Raw genomic sequence first — 23,030 nt, 5'->3', positions numbered from 1 at the left:
TAATATTTATCCAATAATTATAAAATTTTATATCTTTAGTTAATTTTTATAATTTTGAATATATTTTACTCTAAATATTAATAGTGGATTAAAAACTGGTTAAATATTGAGTCATAAAATCAGGAATATTATTAATATTTCCAAAATCAATATAAAATTGGAAAAATAGATAAAAACTAATAAGAATATTGAAATATTCTCTAAAATTAAAAAAACCTGTAATGTGAACATCCAAAATGTATTAATTACTTTAAAAATATATAAAAAACTAATTTTACATAGTAATATTTATTCAATAATTATAAAATTTTATATCCTTAGTTAATTTTTATAATTTTGAATATATTTTAGTCTAAATTTTAACAATAATTGATTAAAAACTGGTTAAATATTGAGTCATAAAATCAGGAATATTATTAATATTTCTAAAATCAATATAAAATTGGAAAAATAGATAAAAACTAATAAGAATATTGAAATATTCTCTAAAATTAAAAAAACTGTAAATGTGAACATCCAAAATATATTAATTACTTTAAAAAAATATAAAAAACTAATTTTACATAGTAATATTTATTCAATAATTATAAAATTTTATATCCTTAATTAATTTTTATAATTTTAAATATATTTTACCCTAAATATTAACAATAATTGATTAAAAACTAGTTGAATATTGGGTCATAACATTAGGAATATTATTAACCTTACTAAAATCAATATACAATTGAAAAAATAGTTAAAAACTAATAAAAATATTGAAATATACTCAAAAAAATTAAAAAAAAAACCTGTAGTGTAGGCACTGTGGAAATATATTAATTACTTTAAAATATATAAAAAACTTATTTTACTTACTCATATTTATTCAACAGTTATAAAATTTAATGACCTCAGTGTAATAATTGATTAAAAACTGGTTAAATATTAAGTCAGAACATCAGGTATATTATTAACCTTTCTAATAACAATATAAAATTAAAAAAATAGATAAAAACTTGTCAAAATATTGAAATATTCTTTAAAATTTAAAAAAATCTGTGATGTGAATAGCTGAAATATATCATTTACACAAAAAATATATTATTTACCAATAATTTAATGATTTAAAAGTGTTCTAAAATTGTGTAGTGGTGAAATTGTGAAACTGGTTCAAAAGCCCCCCAATTACCAATGGGATATTATAAATAAACGATTGCATTGAAAACGTGTGCATTAAACGCGGAAGATACGGTTTAATAAATTTAATGTAGACGGTGTGCCGTGAAATTGGCCTAAATCGTTTTCATAAAATGCCTTGCGCCGCGACATTGCGATGAGACTCTCCATTAAGGCCTGTTAAAGTTGAAGACACCGTAAATCAAAATATATTGAAGTGAGTCTTAAGTAGTTGAGGGAGACGTGTGCTAGATGATCAACATCTTAATTTGTAAATCCATTTTCATAACAATGTTCGCCCCTAAGTGTAGCACTTTGCCGTAGCCACTTAACTTTTTGTTAAAAGCCAAATAGGGCCCATTAAGATAAGTATAATATTGCAGCGCACCATTTACACATACTTACTTGTCGGAGCAGCTTTTCGCACTGTCTGTAATTAATTCGATAGAAAAATGCACTTGCTGCAACGTCAACTATTTAAATAACAATTTATTGGAATGAACTTTTATTAATGTGTGTCGTTCATGTATGTATTACTAGGTGTAAATAAAATAAAAGCATTGTTTACATAAGTCAAATATTGATACGTAAATAAATTACACCGACATTAACTGACAACTTTTTCCATTAATAGGATTTTTATTAAATGCTAATGTAACTGAAATATAATGTCAAATAACAAAACTTCTATTTACTGTTTGCATACTAAAGTGTTTTTCCATTTACCTTAAATACTTACTTATATACAGTCACATACTTTAAATAAATGAACACCAACCAATCATTAAACTGGGTAAAATATTTAAATATTTTTAGTAACTTAGATTTTTATAAATTATTAAAAAATTAAATTTACAATTGCATATTTCAAGTCTTTGTTCTTTTCATAATAAATAAATAAGTATATTCAGTATTCAATCAATTCAATATTCACAGACGTATATTATAGTTATTAAATAATTTATAATAATTATATATTATTAATTGAAGTAACTAATGAATGAATACCCAATTATTCTTACTGTTTTTTTTGTAGTTAACATTATAAATGTTAATATAAGTGGTATTTAATTATTGGACATTAAAAAGTAATGCGATGGCCGGGAATCGAACCCGGATCAACTGCTTGGAAGGCAACTATGCTGACCATTACACCACCATCGCATGTTATAACATACCCAACTTCTCTCGCTGATTTTTTGTTGCCAACCTTGTTCTTGTTGATATAAATGGTGTTTAATTGTTGGGCATCAAAAAGGTAATGCGATGGCCGGGAATCGAACCCGGATCAACTGCTTGGAAGGCAACTATGCTGACCATTACACCACCATCGCATCTTATTGGATACCCAACTTCTCTCGCTGATTTTTTGTTGCCAACCTTGTTCTTGTTGATATAAATGGTGTTTAATTGTTGAACACCAAAAAGGTAATGCGATGGCCGGGAATCGAACCCGGATCAACTGCTTGGAAGGCAACTATGCTGACCATTACACCACCATCGCATCTTATTGGATACCCAACTTCTATCGCTGATTTTTTGTTGCCAACCTTGTTCTTGTTGATATAAATGGTGTTTAATTGTTGAACACCAAAAAGGTAATGCGATGGCCGGGAATCGAACCCGGATCAACTGCTTGGAAGGCAACTATGCTGACCATTACACCACCATCGCATCTTATTGGATACCCAACTTCTCTCGCTGATTTTTTGTTGCCAACCTTGTTCTTGTTGATATAAATGGTGTTTAATTGTTGGACACCAAAAAGGTAATGCGATGGCCGGGAATCGAACCCGGATCAACTGCTTGGAAGGCAACTATGCTGACCATTACACCACCATCGCATCTTATAATATACCCAATTTGGTTCAGTGATGAGTAGCTTGATTATCTTTACAGATGCATGTCTACAACGAATTTCTAAAAAATGCTTCCTCTTTCATTTGCATAATTTAATATTTAAATATTCGCATAAATTTGCATGCTATAAAACTTTTAACGAGGCAATAATGTACTTTTATCATACAACATAACATTACAAATATATTTCAATAAAAACTCAGGTTTTTATTGTAGCACAGATGTTCAGAAAAAGTGACAGCAACAAATTTGTTGTGTCTGGTGAAAGTGAAAGATTAGGTGCTCTTCTTATATGTATTAATGTACCATAACATCAAGAGAAATTGGGTATTTTACAAGATGCGATGGTGGTGTAATGGTCAGCATAGTTGCCTTCCAAGCAGTTGATCCGGGTTCGATTCCCGGCCATCGCATTACCTTTTTGGTGTTCAACAATTAAACACCATTTATATCAACAAGAACGAGGTTGGGAACAAAAATTCAGCCGGAGAAGTTGGGTATCTTATAAGATGCGATGGTGGTGTAATGGTCAGCATAGTTGCCTTCCAAGCAGTTGATCCGGGTTCGATTCCCGGCCATCGCATTACTTTTTAATGTATATACACAACTAAAATGTAGGAAGTGATCATTTTAATGTAAATATTTTGGTTTTTTAATGATATTTAGAATTGGAAAAGGCTGAAGACCATAGACATCAACATAGTGTGTATTAATATTGTAATAAATTCAAATAAAAATATACACAGTGCCCCAAATTGCCCTCAAGATACGTTTTGTTATCTCAACTTGCTTTAAGTTAGTATGTGTGTGTCTCTATTTTTATTATTATCGATAATATTATACAAAAAATAAAAATAAAGTATGTTACATTGATAAAATTATATTTTACATTATGTTTTTTACTTTACAATTTTATTATAACTATTCCTTGTCAATAAATAAGTAATTTTAATGAATAAAGTCTTTGTTCCTATTAATTTAACTTAAAAATTAACAAAACATAACAGTAATAATTAATTTTAAACAATTATAAAAGGTTCTTTATATTATAACATAAAATATCTAAGTTTAAGTATGGTTCGTAGCACATTTCAGACACTTCCAACCAGTTTACGTGCGTAAGGTCGTACGTAGCGAACGAACGGCTGCAGGAAAAAGAGGCACACGTACAGGGTAGCTAATGAACGGTTAGGAACAGAAATAAACAGGCAAATGGTCATTACAATGATTAAGTGTGGCGCTGTAAATCACAACGTTATTGCTGGATAAGTTAAATGCTGATGTATACGCCCCGGCCACGTCCCGTCCCGTTCTGTCCCAACTAACGCAATTCAACATTAGAATGTCTGCTTGAAACATTGCCAGCAAATATTATGTGTGTGTGTGTGTGTGTATGTGCGAGAGCCCGTTCTTTTCAGTAATAATACACCAAGCAGGAAATGTTTACAGGAAAATATTGAAGTTTTAAATTAAATCCCATACGAGATCTTTTTACATATTATATTACGAAATTACCCATTTTATGTTTGATTGAGCTCTGACGGATCTCTTTATTAAAATATACAAAATACAATTTATAGTTCGGGGTGTAGTGTAATAAAAGATATTAAACTTCCCTAATATTGGTTTATGTCTCAGATAAAAAATAACAATTTCACATATTATATTTTTATACACAAATTATTTTTTTATTGTTCCTTTTACCGATATTAATTTTTTATTAAAGTATACTCATAACTTTACCTTTAAGAATATTAACTTTTTTACATTTAAAGTAAAAAATATACCACTTAAAATAAATTTTATAACATTTAAATTTATTCATTAATCACAGCCTTTCCAATTAAGAGAAAATGAAGAACAATAATTAGGATTTATACGGAATAAGTAACTAATAAAGAAATAAAACCGGTCGGGAAAGGGCGCGAAAAATAATTAAAAATACAAGCTGAATTTTATGGGCGTGCTTTATTAAACCGGGCGAAGAAAAATGGCTAAAACTTTTATCATATCAACTGTTTGTTTGAATAATTACGTTTGCCGCTCGGCGGAGAAAAAAAAAACAATATTTTAAGTTCCCCGCCGGATTCTGGATGGTGTACGAAAACGTGTTTTCGGTTGTGTAAATTATTATCTGGAAAATTAACATTTCAAAGTCGATGTGTGTGTGTGTGTGTGTTATGAAGACAACGAGGAAAATTTCTGTGGAGTAATGGCAATAAATTTGGGCAGAACGTGATGGTTAAATTTACACGAAACACTGTTTTTCCCACAATTCTATGGATAATTAACTTGGTTAATGACATATCCAAATAATGTGCTAATGTATCCTTGAAAGTCCGTTGTTTATTACCCAATAAATGGATTTGTGATCTTCCGGTACAGTTACCTTTCGCCTTGAGCACCAACTCTTCATTTGAATAAAATTTTCTTTGGTTATAAAATATAGGCACCAATTCAAAGGGTTCACATTTTAATTATAAATCGTATATTTGCAGAGAAACACAATATAAGAATGAATTGGTTGTATAAAGACGGTTTTATGGCCACATAAAATTGTATATTACCTATAAATTCAAGTAAGTAACAAAACAACTGCTGCACAAATTAGTATCGCTAACATGTATTGTTATGGCCAATAACTGTTTCGATATATTGTCAATTGAATAAAACCTATAAAGATTAGTTCAGTTAATTAGGATGAAGTTCTATTGTAGAAAAACTACGAAACAGTTATTTAAAACATAGCAATTAATCAGGTCTAAATTAGATGTTTGCACAATGTAACAGGCTTGTTCTTTAAAAATAAATCCTTTAATTGCACAATTTATTGCTGTTTATTTGAAAAACACAAATAGCTTTTACATTTTGCTAATGATAGTTGGCAACCGTGCTAAAAGCCTAAATGATACTAATTGAATTGTATTTTCTATGCCAAAAGTAAATAGATGCATTAAATTAAGTGTAAAGCTTAGTAGTTGTTAAATATCGGTTTGAATTCTATTTTCGCCTGGTAATGGTCCACAAAGTGTTTTTCTGGATTAATGTCAAACAAGAAAACGATTTTAGATACGGTTATTGAAAGAAGCACAAGTATTTTATCCGCAGGAATTTTAAGTAACAGCATGAAATATGGATGGTTTTTGGTCACAATGTTAAATATAATCTAAAATTATGTATTTTTACACAATTTTAAAAAATATTTATACATTTTAGACATTAGAAAATGTAATATTTAATTTTGGAATATTAAAACAAATGATATTTATTTTTTCTTTGATTTTAGGTTTAAAACAAATATAATTAAAATATAAGTTGGGCGCCAATTGTGAAAATGGATAATTGTGACTATTTCAAAAGACAATTTCAAACATAATATGTTTAATCGCTTCAGAAAAACTTAGATTTCATAAATCTGGTCATAGAACTGAATTTTAATAACTAAAACTAACTTTTTTATCCAAAATGAATAAAGTTGGGCGCCAATTTTCAAAATTCTTAAATATAATATGTTGTTAAAATGAATAGATTCATCTGTGTCAAAAGGAAATTTCAAACAAAACATTTTTAATTGTTTAAATTTTATAAATCTGGCCATAGAAAATCAATTTTATTAACTAAAAGTAACTTTTTTCTACAAAATGAATAAAGTTGGGCGCCAATTTTCAAATTACCAAATACAATATATGTTGTTAAAATGTATACATTTAATTGTTTCAAAAGAAAATTTCAAACAAAATATTTTTAATTATTTAGATTTTATTAATCTGGTCATAGAACATCAATTTTATTAACTAAAAGTAACTTTTTTCTAAAAAATAAATAAAGTTGGGCGCCAATTTTCATTATTCCAAATATAATATGTTGTTAAAATGTATAGATTTAATTGTGTCAAAAAAAATTTCAAAATAAACATTTTTTATCATTAAAACTTTATAAAGCTAGGCAGTGAACATCAATTTTATTAACTAAAAGTAATTTTTTCTCCAAAATAAACAAAGTTGGGCGCCAATTTTGAAGATTTCCAAATATAAAAAAAGAAAATTTCAAATAAAACATTTCTATTCGTTTATATTTTATAAATCTGATCATAGAAAATCAATATTATTAAGTAAAGGTATTTTTTTCTTTAAAAATGAATAAAGTTGGGCGCCAATTTTGAAGATATCCAGGAAACAGATTTTGTTAACCAGCCCCCGATTCGATACATCTAGTTGATGGATATAATGGTTAAATTTCATCATTAATGCCCACGAACGGATCAAATCATCATCATTGATCCGGGATCCGACTTAATCCTAAATTAAATGAGTGACTGTAACCGGGCCGAGGGAATTTAATGGGGGATATTCGATTACCAGATATTCCACTTCACACTAATGCATATATTCCAATGTTATGACACCTGATAGTCATCGGGGAGTACTAATTAAGTCACTTTTAAACTTTCCTACCACTACAAAACCCATTAATCATCCCGCCCAGTCCTCGTTTTCGCTTCCATCTCGGACAACGTATACGTTTCCATTCATAATATGTGTGTTTGCAGTGCAGATAAACAATGCCCAGTGCAAATTCTGGTATTTTTAGCCTAATCCAAATATCATATTTGTTTCATTGTTGTATATTACAATGTTTTCACAAGTGTAGGCTTTAATATTATAGTAACAACCACAAGCAACTGCAAATTGAACTAGAAACAAGAGAAAATATTTTGACAAAACGTCACAAGACAGGAAAACAGTATCAAGTGCTAAAATAGTAGTCAAACACGTATAATATTTACGTTAAACTTGGTCTCTTTACTCTTCCTCAGAGCAAACAAACTTAAAACACATTAATTGCAATTTCCTGAAATCTTGTTCAGTTAAAGGTAATCATTTATTTCCAGTGGTGGTCCGTTATCATTCCAATTGGCAATATTTTATAGATTTTCCATTTGATCACTTTGATGGTGATAAAATATGTAAATATCGGCCGTTCAGCCGAACATGATACGACCGTAAAAACAATAGAAAGAGGCATTCATGGCGAACTATGATTTATGTCCGATGTGACTTTAATTTGAAGTACACAATGATGCTATTAGGTATATTGATGCGATTGTGGTTCCGGATAACGATATGTTCGCTGTTTTGACAAGGTGAATTTTCGGTTATTCTATGAATTTAGATGGACAGGAAGATCATTCGGCGGCCCTCTATAAAATATTGAATCGTTATTTGAAATGTAACGTGACGGGAATGTCAAAAAGTAGATTGATACTGGCCTACGGCCACTGCATTAGATTTCTGCTAAACAGTGACGCACGAGGGGGATATATTTCAATAATTTTACTATTAATTCTAAACCTATTAATTATGTATACAATTTTCAGCTTTTTTTTTTCAATATTTTTTAAATGTTACGAATTTAAATTCATTCTTTATAATGCAGATTAATCCATCTATTAACATATTTATAATGAAATGAATAAAAATGAATGAAAAACCCATTAATTAATCAATTAACATTAAATAAACATCACATAAAATATAAATTTGTTGCTATAAAGAACAAAATAATAAAAAAATAAAATTAAAATAAAAAACTCGATATAACAAAATTTAAATCCAAATGAATAGCTGAGTAACTGTAATATCAAATAAAATAATAAATAATAATAATTGACTATTTCAAAAGTGAGTATCAAACGAAACATTTTTAATCACTTAAGTAAAGCATTGATTTTATAATCCTGGGCATAAAACATCAACTTTATTAATTAAAAGTATTTTTTCTACAAAATCATTATTGAAGTTGGGCGCCAATTTTCAAAATTCCCAAATAAATATGTTGTTAAAATGAATAGATTTAACTGTTTCAAAAGAACAATTCAAATAAAATATTTTTAATTGTTTATATTTTATAAATCGGGTCAGAAAACACCAATTTTATTATCTAAAAGTATTTTTTTCTCAAAAATAAATAAAGTTGGGCGCCAATTTTCAATATTCCCAAATAAAATATGTTGTTAAAGCGGATAGATTTAACAGTTACAAAAGAAAATAAATACATACTTACAAATAAAATATTTTTAATTGTTTAGATTTTATAAATATGATCATAGAACATCAAATTTATTAACTAAAAGTATTTTTTTCTTGTTCAAAATAAATAAAGTTGGGCGCCAATTTTCTGTATTGGGTCTAATTGGAAGATTTATTCATTGATTACATGTTTTCTATAGAAGATGCAATAATTTAAAACAAATATACATATTATTCATATCTTATGTGTGATTAATTTATTTTTACGCAGCCCTATAAAATAGATATTTTGGTATTTTTAAGAAGAGGAAATAAAAAGCAGATTTTACTTCTGAAATATAAAGTAAATGTAAATTATTACTTTGCATATTAAATAAATTATAAAAATATATTGTGTTTTGAAATACACATTTTCATGAGTTTATGTGAAGGCGTCGAACTGCGTTTTATGGCCACTAAAAATTAAATACTCCGTTGTTCTCAAATAATGATTGTAACAGTTTTATACATGCACGTGAAGAAACACAATTTAACTGGGAATAAATTTTCAAACAATTTTCGCAACGAGCAATAATTTGTACGCCAATGGCCCGAACTATATGCACCACGTTTAGGTGATGTTGCGTACGAGCCAATATCCATCCAATATTGTTGAATCACTTTCGGTGTAATTTATTGTCCAAATGGTCCGTATGTAACAACTCTCGCCGCAAAACTCTAAGTAGACGTTTACTACTTAAATTATACGTTTTGTTGGAACGAGTTCAATGCTTTTCTCTCGATGTTATTTCTCTCTTTAATTGTTTCTTATGTGGAAATTTTGTTTATGGCCACTATAAAATTGGATAAGAACAATATTTTTGTCAGGGCATTTTTCATCGTGCACTCGGGCTAGATCACGTAAGCAAGAAAAACGACGATTTAAAATTGCAGATTAACGGTACCACTGAAATAAATTAACATAATGGGAAATGTTCATAATAACATTACGGTGTAACCGATTATTAAAAGCAATATAAATCGAGCGAACGCATTCCAGATCATTAATAATCACTTAATTATATGTTTATACTAAATAAACATATCCAGGGACTTTTTTCCCGCACTCGCCGTTAATGGCACTTCTGTCGTTATCCTACTTTATGTCCCTTAAACGTTTCCTCCTGCATATCCTCCTGTATAATTACAACCCGATTTTTACCAGAAGGCACATTGCAAACTGGCAAATTTAACGATCGCTCATTCAATAAAATAAACCGGATTAGATCGACCATTTGCGCCCAACTGAAGCAAATATACTGGCCAATTAATGCAATTATATTGAAAATGAATTAAGCACATGACATATCCTTCGGCTAATGAGCTAGTCGGCGATTAGATCAAGGCGAAGAATCACCGTCACTGATTTTATTTCGAACGCAAATGACATTTGCAACGTTCGTTTGTTTATGTAAAAGTTCCACAAAGGTAATCGCATCAAGATGCATGTAATGTTTAATGAGAATGAGGAAATAAGGATTATTTAAGTGACTTCGATCAGATGTAATAACCTAGATTTAAGATCAATCGATTAAGAAACAGCTTAGTTGCAGGTTTAGAATGAAGAAGAAGAAAGGTAAAACAGAACAATGAGTGAACAACTTACAATAAAGGTAAAATATGAGTACCACAATACATTAAATGAAAAAAACATGAAATATTGATTTATTATTACAAAATTCAATGGTTACATTAGACTCAAAAATATTTATTCTAACATCAATTTTGTGAATGAATGTGAAGTATTTCTTCTCCAAAATCAATGAAGTTGGGCGCCAATTTTCAAAATTTCCAAATATAATATGTTGTTAATATATATAGATTTAATAATTTCAAAAAAACAATTCAGTCACAACAATTTTAATAGTTTAAATTTTATAAATCTGGGCATATAACATCAATTTTATTAACTAAAAGTATGTTTTCTCCAAAATAAATAATTTGGGCGCCAATTTTCAAAATTCCCAAATAAAATAAGTTGTTAAAGTAGATATATTTAACTGTTTCAAAAGAAAATTTCAAATAAAATATTTCTAATTGTTTACATTTTATAAATCTGGGCCTAAAATATCAATTTTAATAACTGAAAGCATTTTTTTTTCAAAATAAATAAATTTGGACGCCAATTTTCAAAATTCCCAAATAAAATATGTTGTTAAGTTAGTAAGTAGATAGATTTAACAGTTTCGAAAGAAAAATTGAAATGAAATATTTTTAATTGTTTAAATTTTATAAATCTGGGCATATAACATCAATTTTATTAACTAAAAGTATTTATTTCTCCAAAATAAATAAAGTTGGGCGCCAATTTTCAATACTTTTTGGAAAATTTATTCTTTGGTTACATCTTTTTTATTGAATATCCAATAATTTCAAAAAGGTTTAAATATTTTTCTGATTTTGTGTGTTATTTTGGTTTGAAAAATATTGTCAATAAGTCACCATTGAATACATTTTTGGAAAGAAATAAACATGTGATCTTGTTAACTTATCAATTTAACAAAGCTAAAATAACTGTGTCAAACCTAATCTAAACCTAACAACCTAGCACATAGATAAATTCATGCCTGAACTTTGTATTTTTATTTAAACCTTTAAAAGGTAATCGAAACTAAACGGCTACAACCAAAAAAAAGGGGGAGAAAAAAGTTGATCAACCCGACTATTTGCAAAGTAATAACACTCCATCGAATTCTTCTATTGACAAACGTAGATCGGGATACGTTGGAGCAACAGAGACGGACACATCCGAGTAACCATCGCACTATGCCCTGATTACGTTCTGTTGTCTTGAGCAAATTGATTACAGCACAAATTAAAGTTTTTGCCGGCAGTGATTAAACATGCATGAGTGGTTCACTACGTGTGTGGACGCAATATTCGTTTTAATTACGAACTTCCACAAAACAATATGTCTGATCAACTCTGCGCAGTGTCGGCGTTTATGTGGCCGGCTCTACGATTTTACTTTATTTGTTGCCGCTAATAACTTATTAATTAATATGGTCCGTATGTCCCGTGCTCGCTAATTCCTTCCCACCCCGCATTATTTACTTCGTTTGTCGTTCATTCATTTTGTGCACTCGGACGGGAATACATTTACACTCGATGAATTTGATTGATCAGTTTTTCAATTCCACTGATTCAATTGTTTCGTCTGTCTCTTGTCTGTCTATAAGTCAATAATTAGAAGAAGTAAAGATAAGGTTCATTTATAGGTGTAATATTTTCTTTGGAATAGTAAGTTGAAAAGTACTTTCAATATTTGAATGATTACAGGGCTGTATAAAAATGAAATAATCCCATATGAGATATGAATAATATGTACACTTGTTTTAAATTATTAAATCTTCCAGAGATCCAATATTGAAAATTGGCGCCCAACTTTATTTATTTTGGAGAAAAAAAATACTTTTATTTAATAAAATTGATATTTTATGACCAGATTTATAAAATCTAAACGATTAAAAAAGTTTTATTTAAAATTTTCTTTTGAAATACTTAAATCTATCCACTTTAAACAACATACTTTATTTGAGAATTTTGAAAATTGGCGCCCAACTTTATTTATTTTGGAGAAAAAAACACTTTTAGTTAATAAAATTGATGTTCTATGACCACTTTTATTAATAATTAATACATTATTATTATTATTATTATTATTATTATTATTATTATTATTATTATTATAAGACCAGACTTACCTTTTCTTCAAAATGGACACACCTAAAAATAAATGTTCATTAATAAAATTATTATTTAAACCAAATTATTGACAGTAAATTTAATTTAATTAAACATTTAATAAACAATCTTGATTATCCTTTTCGCACTCCTCTGACTGCACTCAGACATGCATAAATAAATCACAGATAATGCGCAATAAGACACCATATCCACAACGAAAAAAAAAAGTTACTAATTACAGAACACAAACGTTGGAATTCTCGATTTTGTCCAGATAAACTAGGTGAAATAAGACTATCATTTTAGCCGGGCATTAAGTGTTCAAACATGCCCCATAGTTTTGAATAATCATGAGCTTAAGTGCCAAGATGCTATCAAAAGAAAAACGTGTGTAAAGTACCAGAGTACCAAGACACTTTATGGACTTGAAGAAAAAAGTAATATTTCCAGTTGGTTTCAGTGGTTCTTAACAAATGGGGTGGTTAATAAAAATTGTTTTGGAAAGTGGCTTTCGCATTTGATGCATGGTTAAATTCTTTAAGCGCAGAACTATCCAGAAATGTAATTAAACCCATTTAATTACGGTGACAGGCAACTAATATAGCGTATCCCCCTATAAATTGAAGTTTCATGTACAGCAACATGAATATAATGATATAGAAACATTCCTAGCACTAAAACCCTTATCGAAACTTTTAATCTCTTTACTAAGTGCATAACTTTTAAGACATTTTATTAGACGACGGTTTTATACCTAAATCAATTTTCTCCATGAACGGACTGCCGACTTCGATATTGAAAAATTTATGCGCCCTTTTAAAACTATATAAATTATTATTAACTAAGTTTTTATTGTGCTATAAATACTCTCATATGCGTGTTATTTTACTTTTTGTACATTTTCATTTATAAAAATGCCTTCAACTGTCACGACATTGATTTTACTGAAGTTATCAGGTGAAATGTTCAGATTTAGGCATTAAAACTCCCTTTTAAAATTAAAGATATGTATATAAAAAATGATTTTAATAAATTTTTCTTAATGTTAGATATATTATAATCAGAAAATAGAATTTTGTTCTTAGTCTATCAGCAATTATTTAAATATACTTAGGTGAGGCTTGTAGAATCGTTTAAGAGTATATTTATGGACATTTAGTTTGAGTATGAGCCGATTTGCTCGACGTTACGTATGTAGGAAGTAACACTAGATCGACGATAACATTTGAATAAATACCACCTCTTGTTACTCCGGTTACTTTATGATCAATTAATTTTATTTAACTCACAATTACGACATCGTATGCAACACATAATGATTTTATGAGCCAGAGCCAGAAACAAGGTACGCATAATTTCCAGATCGATATCAGGCCGTTCCTAATGGAAATTTCGAATTTTATCTGGCATCTCGGCGCAAGATATACATAGAGCTTCGTGCAATAGACCGACTTCCTCAATAAAAAATCATTCTTAACATACCATTAACGAGCTTCCAGAGTGTGGTTTATTTAAAATTAATGTGTTAATTTTGTGTCCATTTTAGTCTACGCCGTTTATTTTTATTGTTTTGTTTAGTTCCGCGGTCTTGCATAATTAACGCTATCATTTCACTAACTTGCCCAACAACAGGATTTATGGGCAACGTTCTCTAAACGTTCTATTATAACAACAGTTATTTTCATTGTTTTTAATATTCTCAAACAAGTAATTATTTCAAATGTAGTTTGAAGTCTAATTAGTAAACCTACACACAATATTTATAGATACAGTCTGAAGGACTTCTTCCTTTTTTCTTGGTAAGTTGCGCTTATCTTTTTGTACTTGTTGTATTTTCTATATTATTATAAATATATTTTTAATATTATTTTGGGATGTAAAATGTTGAATGAAACAATACATCTTCTATGTCAACTTCTACAGAGTCATCAAACTTCTTTAAAATTTTAATCCAACATTAAAAATTGAACCATAACAATGAAGAATTGTTCCTTTCTTCTTCTGGCATCAAAAATTACTAATTCTGTAAGTTTCCAATTGGATTTAGATCCGAATTTTGTGCTGGCCAATGGAGACCTGCAACATCCATATCTTTTAATCAATTGAGAAACTCTGGAAACATGATCTGGATCATTATCACACTTAAAAATCAATTTAACAGGTAACGCCAAAACCACAACGTTTCCTCCACAGTGTTTCAAAGTTCTTGTAGACTATCTAGGGTCCAAATTTTTATTTGGAGGAAGACGAACGTATTGTTTACCATCTGATTCTGTCTATTGAACATGGATTCATCACTCCAAAGTACTACTAGTCAAAGTACTGGAGGATAATTAATATATTTTGGTGTTAACTTTAGTCTTGTTCCAGTATTCTTCTTTGACACCAATGGCTTCTTTACTGAAAAACATTTTTGCTAGTTTTGTTCATTCAGTCAACGTCTGATTACTCCTCTAGACACTTTGACATTGTATGACTCAATCAATTCATTTTTTATTTGCCTAGAAGACAAGAAAGGTTTTCGTTTACTGATTCTTCCAATTTGTCTGTCTATAAAAGAAGTTGGGTTTTTGTTAGGACGTTTTCTTATTGTATTTTCCACTGAGTGTGTTGTTTTATATTTGTTAATAACATTATAAACCATTTTTGGGGGCATCTTAAGCTTTTAGCTACGTCAGCAATATTTAGACCTTGAATTTTCGTGTTAATTATTATTTCCCATTTCTCTGGAGTGCAATGTTTCTTTCTTCCCACTGAAAGTTATTTAATAAAATAAGTCTTAATAAGATTAAGTTCTTGCTTTTAAGATTATTGTTAAATGGAGGCACAAAACGTAAATATATTTGAATGTGGTAATTCTTTAGCCAACCAAATCATATTAATATGTGTGTTTAAAGAAATATCTCTGACGTTTTTAAACAAAAAACATATGGAATATTGAAATTTATTTTATATGAAGTATCTTACAAAATGTTTATTTATTGACCACCACTGTATATATAGAGGGGCAAAAATTTAAAAACTATAAAATGGAGATTTCAAAACCTTATAATTAACATTTCACATATTATTAAACTAATTTAACATTTAATTATTTAAAAAAGGTTTTCTTAAAGGAAGTATAAATTTACAAAGAAATTTAAATTTAAAAACTATATCACAGAGATTTGTAAACATTATCGTTGTTAGGTAATCATTGGAACCTACTTTTTCCTCGTTAAAATAAGATTGCCTTACTGCCAACAAGATATATGTGAAGACATCATTACCTGAAGAGCCTGAAGAGTTGCGAGTAAATTGAAACCATAAAATTTCCCACCGACTATTATAAGTATTTCAATTAATTTTCGGAGGTCCATAACTTTACTAATTTATAGTAAACACGAGAGCAAATTTTTCTTCGGTTAATTAAAACGAGAATAATAAGGTAAATCCAATTAATTTTATGTTGGAACTGCATTAAAGCACAATAATGGAATCAATTCTAATCAAACCTAGAAATCGACAATGTGCATTTTCCCCGAACATTCTCCTTAAACAGAAATCCAAATCAGAATGATAGGAGAAACACCGGTTAATTATAAACGTCAGTGACATGTTTCCTTTCATGTAAATAGTTGATTAAAATGAAATCGTTATAGTTTAATTAGGTTTAATAAAACTTAAATACGGAGACCTGAGTGCTGTTGGTGGTTTAATTAAGTTGTAGCTATGTGAATGATGCTACCTATTTGGTTTTATTGATTTTTCGAATTTAACTCTAGAACGCTTTCATTATTGAATTTCTCGGCAACTTGTAGGAAATTCTAATTGAATCCTATTTATTAATAAATAACAGACTTGTGTTAGGTGCGCAAATAACTTCAGACCTTCCCTTCACCACTCCGTATTCAGGACACATCAATTCACAACAACTTGACCACGTTGTTACTTTCTTGCACTAATACATTAGCAATTTTTTTTTGTTTTAAACTAAAGTCAGCACAATACGGTTTGTTTTCTTCGCCGAGGAAACAAAAGGAACATAATCAGTTTTGAGCACGTTCGCCTCAGGTGATTTTGTAATGTCATGCTGGATAGTGAGGCAGAAAATCCTTTAAAAATCCTGCTGATTCACTGTTGCTTCGTTAAATGTCAAGTGTTAAACTCATAATGGTATAATTATACATTTAATAACTTTAATTATCACAAATTAATTATAGGTCATTGATAAGCTCATAACACGAGAACCGATTTAGTTACTAAAAGGTTAATATTTCTTTTGGACTTCAGCATTAAAATTTTATTATATTAAGTACAAATGTGTTCATTATTAAGCCACCTGGTGGGACTCGTTATTGAACGACATTCAATTCAATGTACGTAATATAATTTTATTATTCGTACCAATTTTAGTTTAATTTCAACAACAATATGGAATTTTATAGTTTTATCTTAAATAATCTTGGTGTTTGAAGAAGCTGGCTCTTTTATTATTTCATGCACCTCTGTTTTAATGTTTTAACATAATTTGTCCATAAATAGATTTATTCTTAGTAATGCTTTTTAAGGAAAGAGTATAAATTGCAAATATGTCTATTACAAGGTTAGTTGACACAATCATTAAATAAACACAAGGTTCCATCTTTTATAAAAACCTGTAGGAGAGAAAGTTTTAATATAAATTTAATTTAGTGCAAAGAATACAGTAGTAAAAGTCGGATGGAAATTCAAAAGTCGAGAATAATGTAAAAGGAACTGGGTCTGATTTATACGTTTAAAAGTATATCATAAAGTTAAGAGTGGTCTGGTGTTTGCTGACGAAACGTTGAATTAACAATTTATGTGGTAAAACATGGGAAAAACGAATTGAACGAAAAGGAGAGGCAACAAGTAGTGGAGGAGGATTGAATGAAAGAAAACTGCAAAATAATAAAAAAAAAAGATTGAATCTTGAAGTGGAGTAATTGTAAGTTGCAAAAGGTTAAAACGCCCCATTATTACTAACAAGCAGGCGCACTTGTAAACTTAATGAATGTCTGTTCTCTATTACCTTGATTGCGTATTACATATAGGCACATCTCCAGTCTTAATTACAAAATTTACTGTTTCAATTGCTCGCTGGCTAAAATTTAACCATAAAAATGAATTAATTTCATGTTAGTGAATCAGATCACTTACTTATCTCGACATCGCATTGCAAAGATAATTATTAGCCTGAAATACCTAAGGATATTTCTAATTAAACAGTAATTTACTCCGCATAAATGCAATTAAAGCTGGACGAGTCGTAAAAAATGACCGAAGGAAATTGGATTTCTAATTATCGAGGTAACTCGCAATAAGACCAATCTACAAGGGAGGTTGTTTTAATCCTATGGTTTTTTTTTGATATATGAAAGTTGGTGGATTTTCGTCGTTTGAGAATCTATCAAAACCACTAATGGGATATTAACTAAACAAGATGAAATTCATCAAAAATTCATTTACTTCATTAATTAAATCCTGATCAAAAAGATCTGTGCAGGTACGATGGAATATTACATCAACTTTTCATATTTGACAACTAATATGAATATTTTCAACCCCTATTAGAAACGGTTACAAAAAATAAAGAGATGAAATCTTCGTAAATATTTTATTATCCGTCATTATCTTCAGTTTTTTATATTTGGTATTTTATGATCATTTATAATTTCCCTCATAATTAATTATAATCCTTATTTAATCATAAATTAGGTCTTTGAGAAGATATATCAATAAAATTCATGACTTCCAAAGATGTTGTTCCAATCGTATTCTTTGGTGTTTCAAAAATGTTGGATTTTCAACATTTTTGGGGGCATATTAAGCTTTTAGCTACGTCAGCAATATTTAAACCTTGAATTTTCATGTTAATTATTATTTCCCTTTTCTCTGGAGTGAAATATTTCTTTCTTCTCACTGGAAGTTATTCAATAAAATACGTCTTACTAAGACTAAGTCCTTACTTTTAAGATTATTGTTAAATGGAGGCACAAAACTTATATATATATATATATATATATATATGAACGTGGTAATTCTTTAGCCAACAAAATCATAGTAATATGTCTGTTTAAAGTAATATAAAATATTGAAATATGTTTCATATATTTACTGGACACATTTTGAACTAAATATTTTATAAAATATCTTACAAAATGTTTAAATATAAATTTTAAACAAGATTTAAAAGGTGATTATTTATAATTTTCCTTATAATTAATTATAATCCTTATTTAATCATAAATTAGTTCTTTGAGAAGACATATCATTAAAATTCATGACATTCAAAGATGTGGTTCCAATCGTATTCTTTAGTGTTTCAAAGTTGTTGGATTTTCTTCATTTGAGGTCTTTCTAATGTGAAATTAACTAGACAAAATAAAATTATTCTCTATTAATTGTACAGTGGTTAACAACATTTGGAGATTCACTCGAATCAACTTTCTATAAGTTTGTTATTTATGTGGTTAATTGTATAATGTTGTGGTTTAGAACATTACTAATAAATATGTTTTAACCACAAGTATTTCATGATTATCTGCCATAAAAATAACGTTTTTTTCCTCATCTAGTATCTATCAAAGCAAATTGACAAATTGAAATTGACTAAGCAACATAAAATTATTTTTTATTAATTGAGCAACCTTTGAGGATAAATTAACATTCTATAAGTTAAACATGTTGAAAATTAATCTTTATTAATCACCAGCATTATATTCACAACTTACTATGAAAGAAAAATTATGGAATGAACTTCAGCAACATTTTCATGACCTCTCAAGAGAAGGTCACAAAGAATAAAAAAAGCCGTTATCGTCTAAAATTTAAACGGATGATTATTTAATTTTCCTAACACATTTACGTCATGAGAAGTCATCAGGGAAGCCTGAAATGTGTCTTGTGATTTTTTTCTGTGGCGATAAGCCGGCTCCGTCCTCAATCGACTCGCCAGCGAATATGTTTTTCATAGACAAAACCGATAAAATGGCAAAGAAACGCCGTGCAACGGTTGACCTTTCTCGGAATATTTAAACCTGTTCGAGAGGTGATCCGAGTCAGTTTTAGAAAAACGCCGTTTGAATAACAAACAGCGCACGTTTCATTACAATAATCCATCAAGAATCAATTCAATAAGTCCATCAAACACAATGGACGCATTGTTGCTTACAGTAGCATCAAAGATGTTCTATGCTATTGAAATTTGCCACGTAATGTATGGTTAATTGTTACTAAATAGTGGATTTTATTGAACCTATTGTCTAATGTACGACGGCGGGCACTGACAAGGAATGAAGAGACAGCAAAGGCAAAACCTGTTTGGTGTGGGCCCTCTGTTCGATATTTTATTGTCTCGTTCTTTTCGTTCAGCTCACGGAGGAGACCTGGCCCGAGAGAGGATACGAGGGAGAACCCAAACATCTTCTACATCATTAAAATTTTAATCCAACATTAGAAATTGAGCCATAAGTATGAACAATTGTTCCTTTCTTCTTCTGGCATCAAAAATTACTAATTCTGTAAGTTTTCAATTGGATTTAGATCGGAATTTTGTGCTGGCCAATCGAGAACTTCAACATACTTATCTTTTAATTAATTGAGCAACTCTGAAAGCATACTCCAGATCATTATTATACTCAAAAATCAATATAACTGGTAAATTATCGCAGGCAGATGGTTCTGTGATATCTTGACATATGAAACGGTCCATTTTACCAATAATTTTCTGTAATTATAGTACTATACCATTCCAAGAAGAGCAACCCCAAACCATAACGTTCCTTCCACAGTGTTTCAAAGTTTTTGTAGGCTATCTAGGGTCCAAACTTTTATTTAGAGAACGACGAACGTATTGTTTACCATCTGATCCTATCTATTGAACTTGGATTCATCACTCCAAAGTACTACTAGTCAAAATTCTGGAGGATAATTAATATATTTTTGGTGCTAACTTTAGTCTTGTTCCAGTATTCTTTTTTGACACCAATGGCTTCTTTACTGAAAAACATCCTTGCTAGTTTTGTTCATTCAGTCAACGTCTGATTACTCCTCTAGACACTTTGACATTGTATGACTCAATCAATTCATTTTTTATTTGCCTAGAAGACAAGAAAAGATTTCGTTTACTGATTCTTCCAATCTGTCTGTCTATAAAAGAAGTTGGGTTTTTGTTAGGACGTTTTCTTATTGTATTTTCCATTGAGTATGTTGTTTTATATTTGTTAATAACATTGTAAACCATTTTTTGGAAGCATCTTAAGCTTTTAGCTACGTCAGCAATATTTAGACCATGAATTTTCATGTTAATTATTATTTCCTTTTTCTCTGGAGTGCAATGTTTCTTTCTTTCCACTGAAAGTTATTCAATAAAATAAGTCTTAATGAGATTAAGTTCTTACTTTTAAAATTATTGTTAAATGGAGGCACAAAACGTAAATATATTTGAATGTGGTAATATTTTAGCCAACTAAATCATACTAATATGTCTGTTTAAAGTAATATCTCCGATGTTTTTAAGCAAAAAATACATATAAAATATTAAAATATGTTTCATACACTTACTGGACAAATTTTGAATTAAATCTTTTATGAAATATCTTACAAAATGTTTAAACAAGGCTTAAAAGGTTAGACATTTGTTTATTCAAGAAAAATTTTATATAAATAATTAATGCCTCATTGACAGAACAAATTACAAATTAAGTTGAAAATTTGTTATGTTATCTGAAAGTGACTCTCCCAGTTAATTACGTTACTCTCAACGTAACAATAACAGTAATTGCAGAGACATAATATCCATAATTAAAGGTTAAGAGCATAATAATGTAAAAATATAATAAAACATTTCAAAAACTCATTATTTATTTGAATAGGTACATTTAAAAAGCCCCATGTCATTACGTAAAATTAATCAGTAGTTAGCCCATTGTGGAGAATCTTTTATCACCATGAACTAATAACTTAGTCTAAATGAATTACGAGTACTACAATCAAATTTATTAAGTAATTTAAAAAGCATTTATTCAATTGTTATTCAAAGCTTTTCTGGTGGAAGCCGATCAGTTTTGCCTCCTCATCATTATTGATTAGCACCTAAACCAGTAAATTCAGTGGATTTTCAAAAGACATGCAACTAGTGCCAATAATACAGTTAACTGCTAATAAATTTATTGACGCATAGTATAATTTAACCGCAGAACAGATTACGCATAAATCACTTTTATATCCTACAATAAAACTTTTTAATTGTTTATCCAGTGAAATCTGAAATTTATCACCTATTTTGTTTACAAATTAAATGGTCCGGATTATAAAAAAATATTTGGAGCACAGAGGCGCTGACATAAAAGCGGGATGGAGATTGAGTTCGGTTTGAGTTTATATTTTCGGTTGCCGTTTTAAATATTACACGACGGGCCCTCACGTTATGTGCGTAATAAAAGAATTATAAAATTTATTATCGGCTTCGGCTTCGAGTTACGCCATCCACTCTCCTTTCACAGGTTTCATTAGCTAATTAATGCAGCTAGAAATTGAAATGCGTCATAATTTCTATTTTGTTGTCCTTTTCTAAATGGATTTTTTGAATCAGGCCGTAACGACTTCGAATAAACTCCGCATAATCGTTTGACAAATCTGGTTTTAGTGGCAGAAGTTGGCATTATCTGGTTCGTGTCGGCGAATCGCCCTAAGAACGAATTAACTTTTTGAGGGCCCGACCGAAGACCCCTCGGCAATTAGGCAGATGTAAATATCGTGTAATTCCCCCGAGGAGAAAAAATCCAATGCGCCAATGGCCGTGCTATCTTCATCTTCAACAAGTTCTACGCAAAGTGTATTTCCTTCCAGGGATGTTCACGTAATGCATATTGTTGATGCGCCGATAGTGTCGGGGCTTTGCCCCTCACAGGCTACAGCTAATGTAGAATGTGTGTTTACTATATATATATTTTATTAAAACGCCGGATTATCGTCAGCAAATAATGGAAAAGTCCTTAATTATATATGCGAGGAAGGATCGTCTGCATTAATAATATCTTAGACGTGCTAGATAATTATGCAGCTATGTCCATATACATACATACATATGTATGTCTGCATTTAGTGTCTTCATTTATATGAAATAGTTCAGATTATGCTTAAGTTATAAAATAAAATAATAAATAGACATACAACTTAACAAAATGAAATAAAAATTCAAGTCCATTTGGTACATTTTGTGAACCTGACTCAACGATTTGTAGAAACTGAAAA

General features: G+C 29.4%; 7 non-coding genes across 7 annotated transcripts; 2 read left to right on the top strand and 5 right to left on the bottom strand.

The window, feature by feature from the left end:
* Positions 1 to 2,250: 2,250 nt before the first annotated feature.
* Positions 2,251 to 2,322, bottom strand: Trnag-ucc (transfer RNA glycine (anticodon UCC)). The gene has a single exon. It is a non-coding gene; the product is annotated as a tRNA-Gly (tRNA).
* Positions 2,323 to 2,420: 98 nt separating this feature from the next.
* On the bottom strand, positions 2,421 to 2,492 carry Trnag-ucc (transfer RNA glycine (anticodon UCC)). Its single transcript has one exon. It is a non-coding gene; the product is annotated as a tRNA-Gly (tRNA).
* Positions 2,493 to 2,590: 98 nt separating this feature from the next.
* Trnag-ucc (transfer RNA glycine (anticodon UCC)) lies at positions 2,591 to 2,662 on the bottom strand. The gene has a single exon. It is a non-coding gene; the product is annotated as a tRNA-Gly (tRNA).
* A 98-nt stretch (positions 2,663 to 2,760) lies between these two features.
* On the bottom strand, positions 2,761 to 2,832 carry Trnag-ucc (transfer RNA glycine (anticodon UCC)). The gene has a single exon. It is a non-coding gene; the product is annotated as a tRNA-Gly (tRNA).
* Positions 2,833 to 2,930: 98 nt separating this feature from the next.
* Positions 2,931 to 3,002, bottom strand: Trnag-ucc (transfer RNA glycine (anticodon UCC)). The gene has a single exon. It is a non-coding gene; the product is annotated as a tRNA-Gly (tRNA).
* Positions 3,003 to 3,359: 357 nt separating this feature from the next.
* On the top strand, positions 3,360 to 3,431 carry Trnag-ucc (transfer RNA glycine (anticodon UCC)). Its single transcript has one exon. It is a non-coding gene; the product is annotated as a tRNA-Gly (tRNA).
* Positions 3,432 to 3,529: 98 nt separating this feature from the next.
* Trnag-ucc (transfer RNA glycine (anticodon UCC)) lies at positions 3,530 to 3,601 on the top strand. The gene has a single exon. It is a non-coding gene; the product is annotated as a tRNA-Gly (tRNA).
* The last annotated feature ends 19,429 nt before the right edge of the window (positions 3,602 to 23,030 follow it).

This window comes from Aethina tumida, chromosome 4, assembly GCF_024364675.1.
Source record: "Aethina tumida isolate Nest 87 chromosome 4, icAetTumi1.1, whole genome shotgun sequence".
In the NCBI taxonomy this organism is placed as follows: Eukaryota; Metazoa; Arthropoda; class Insecta; order Coleoptera; family Nitidulidae; genus Aethina; species Aethina tumida.
Note: the sequence above shows the minus strand (reverse complement) of the source record. Positions and strands in the feature narration are given on the sequence as shown.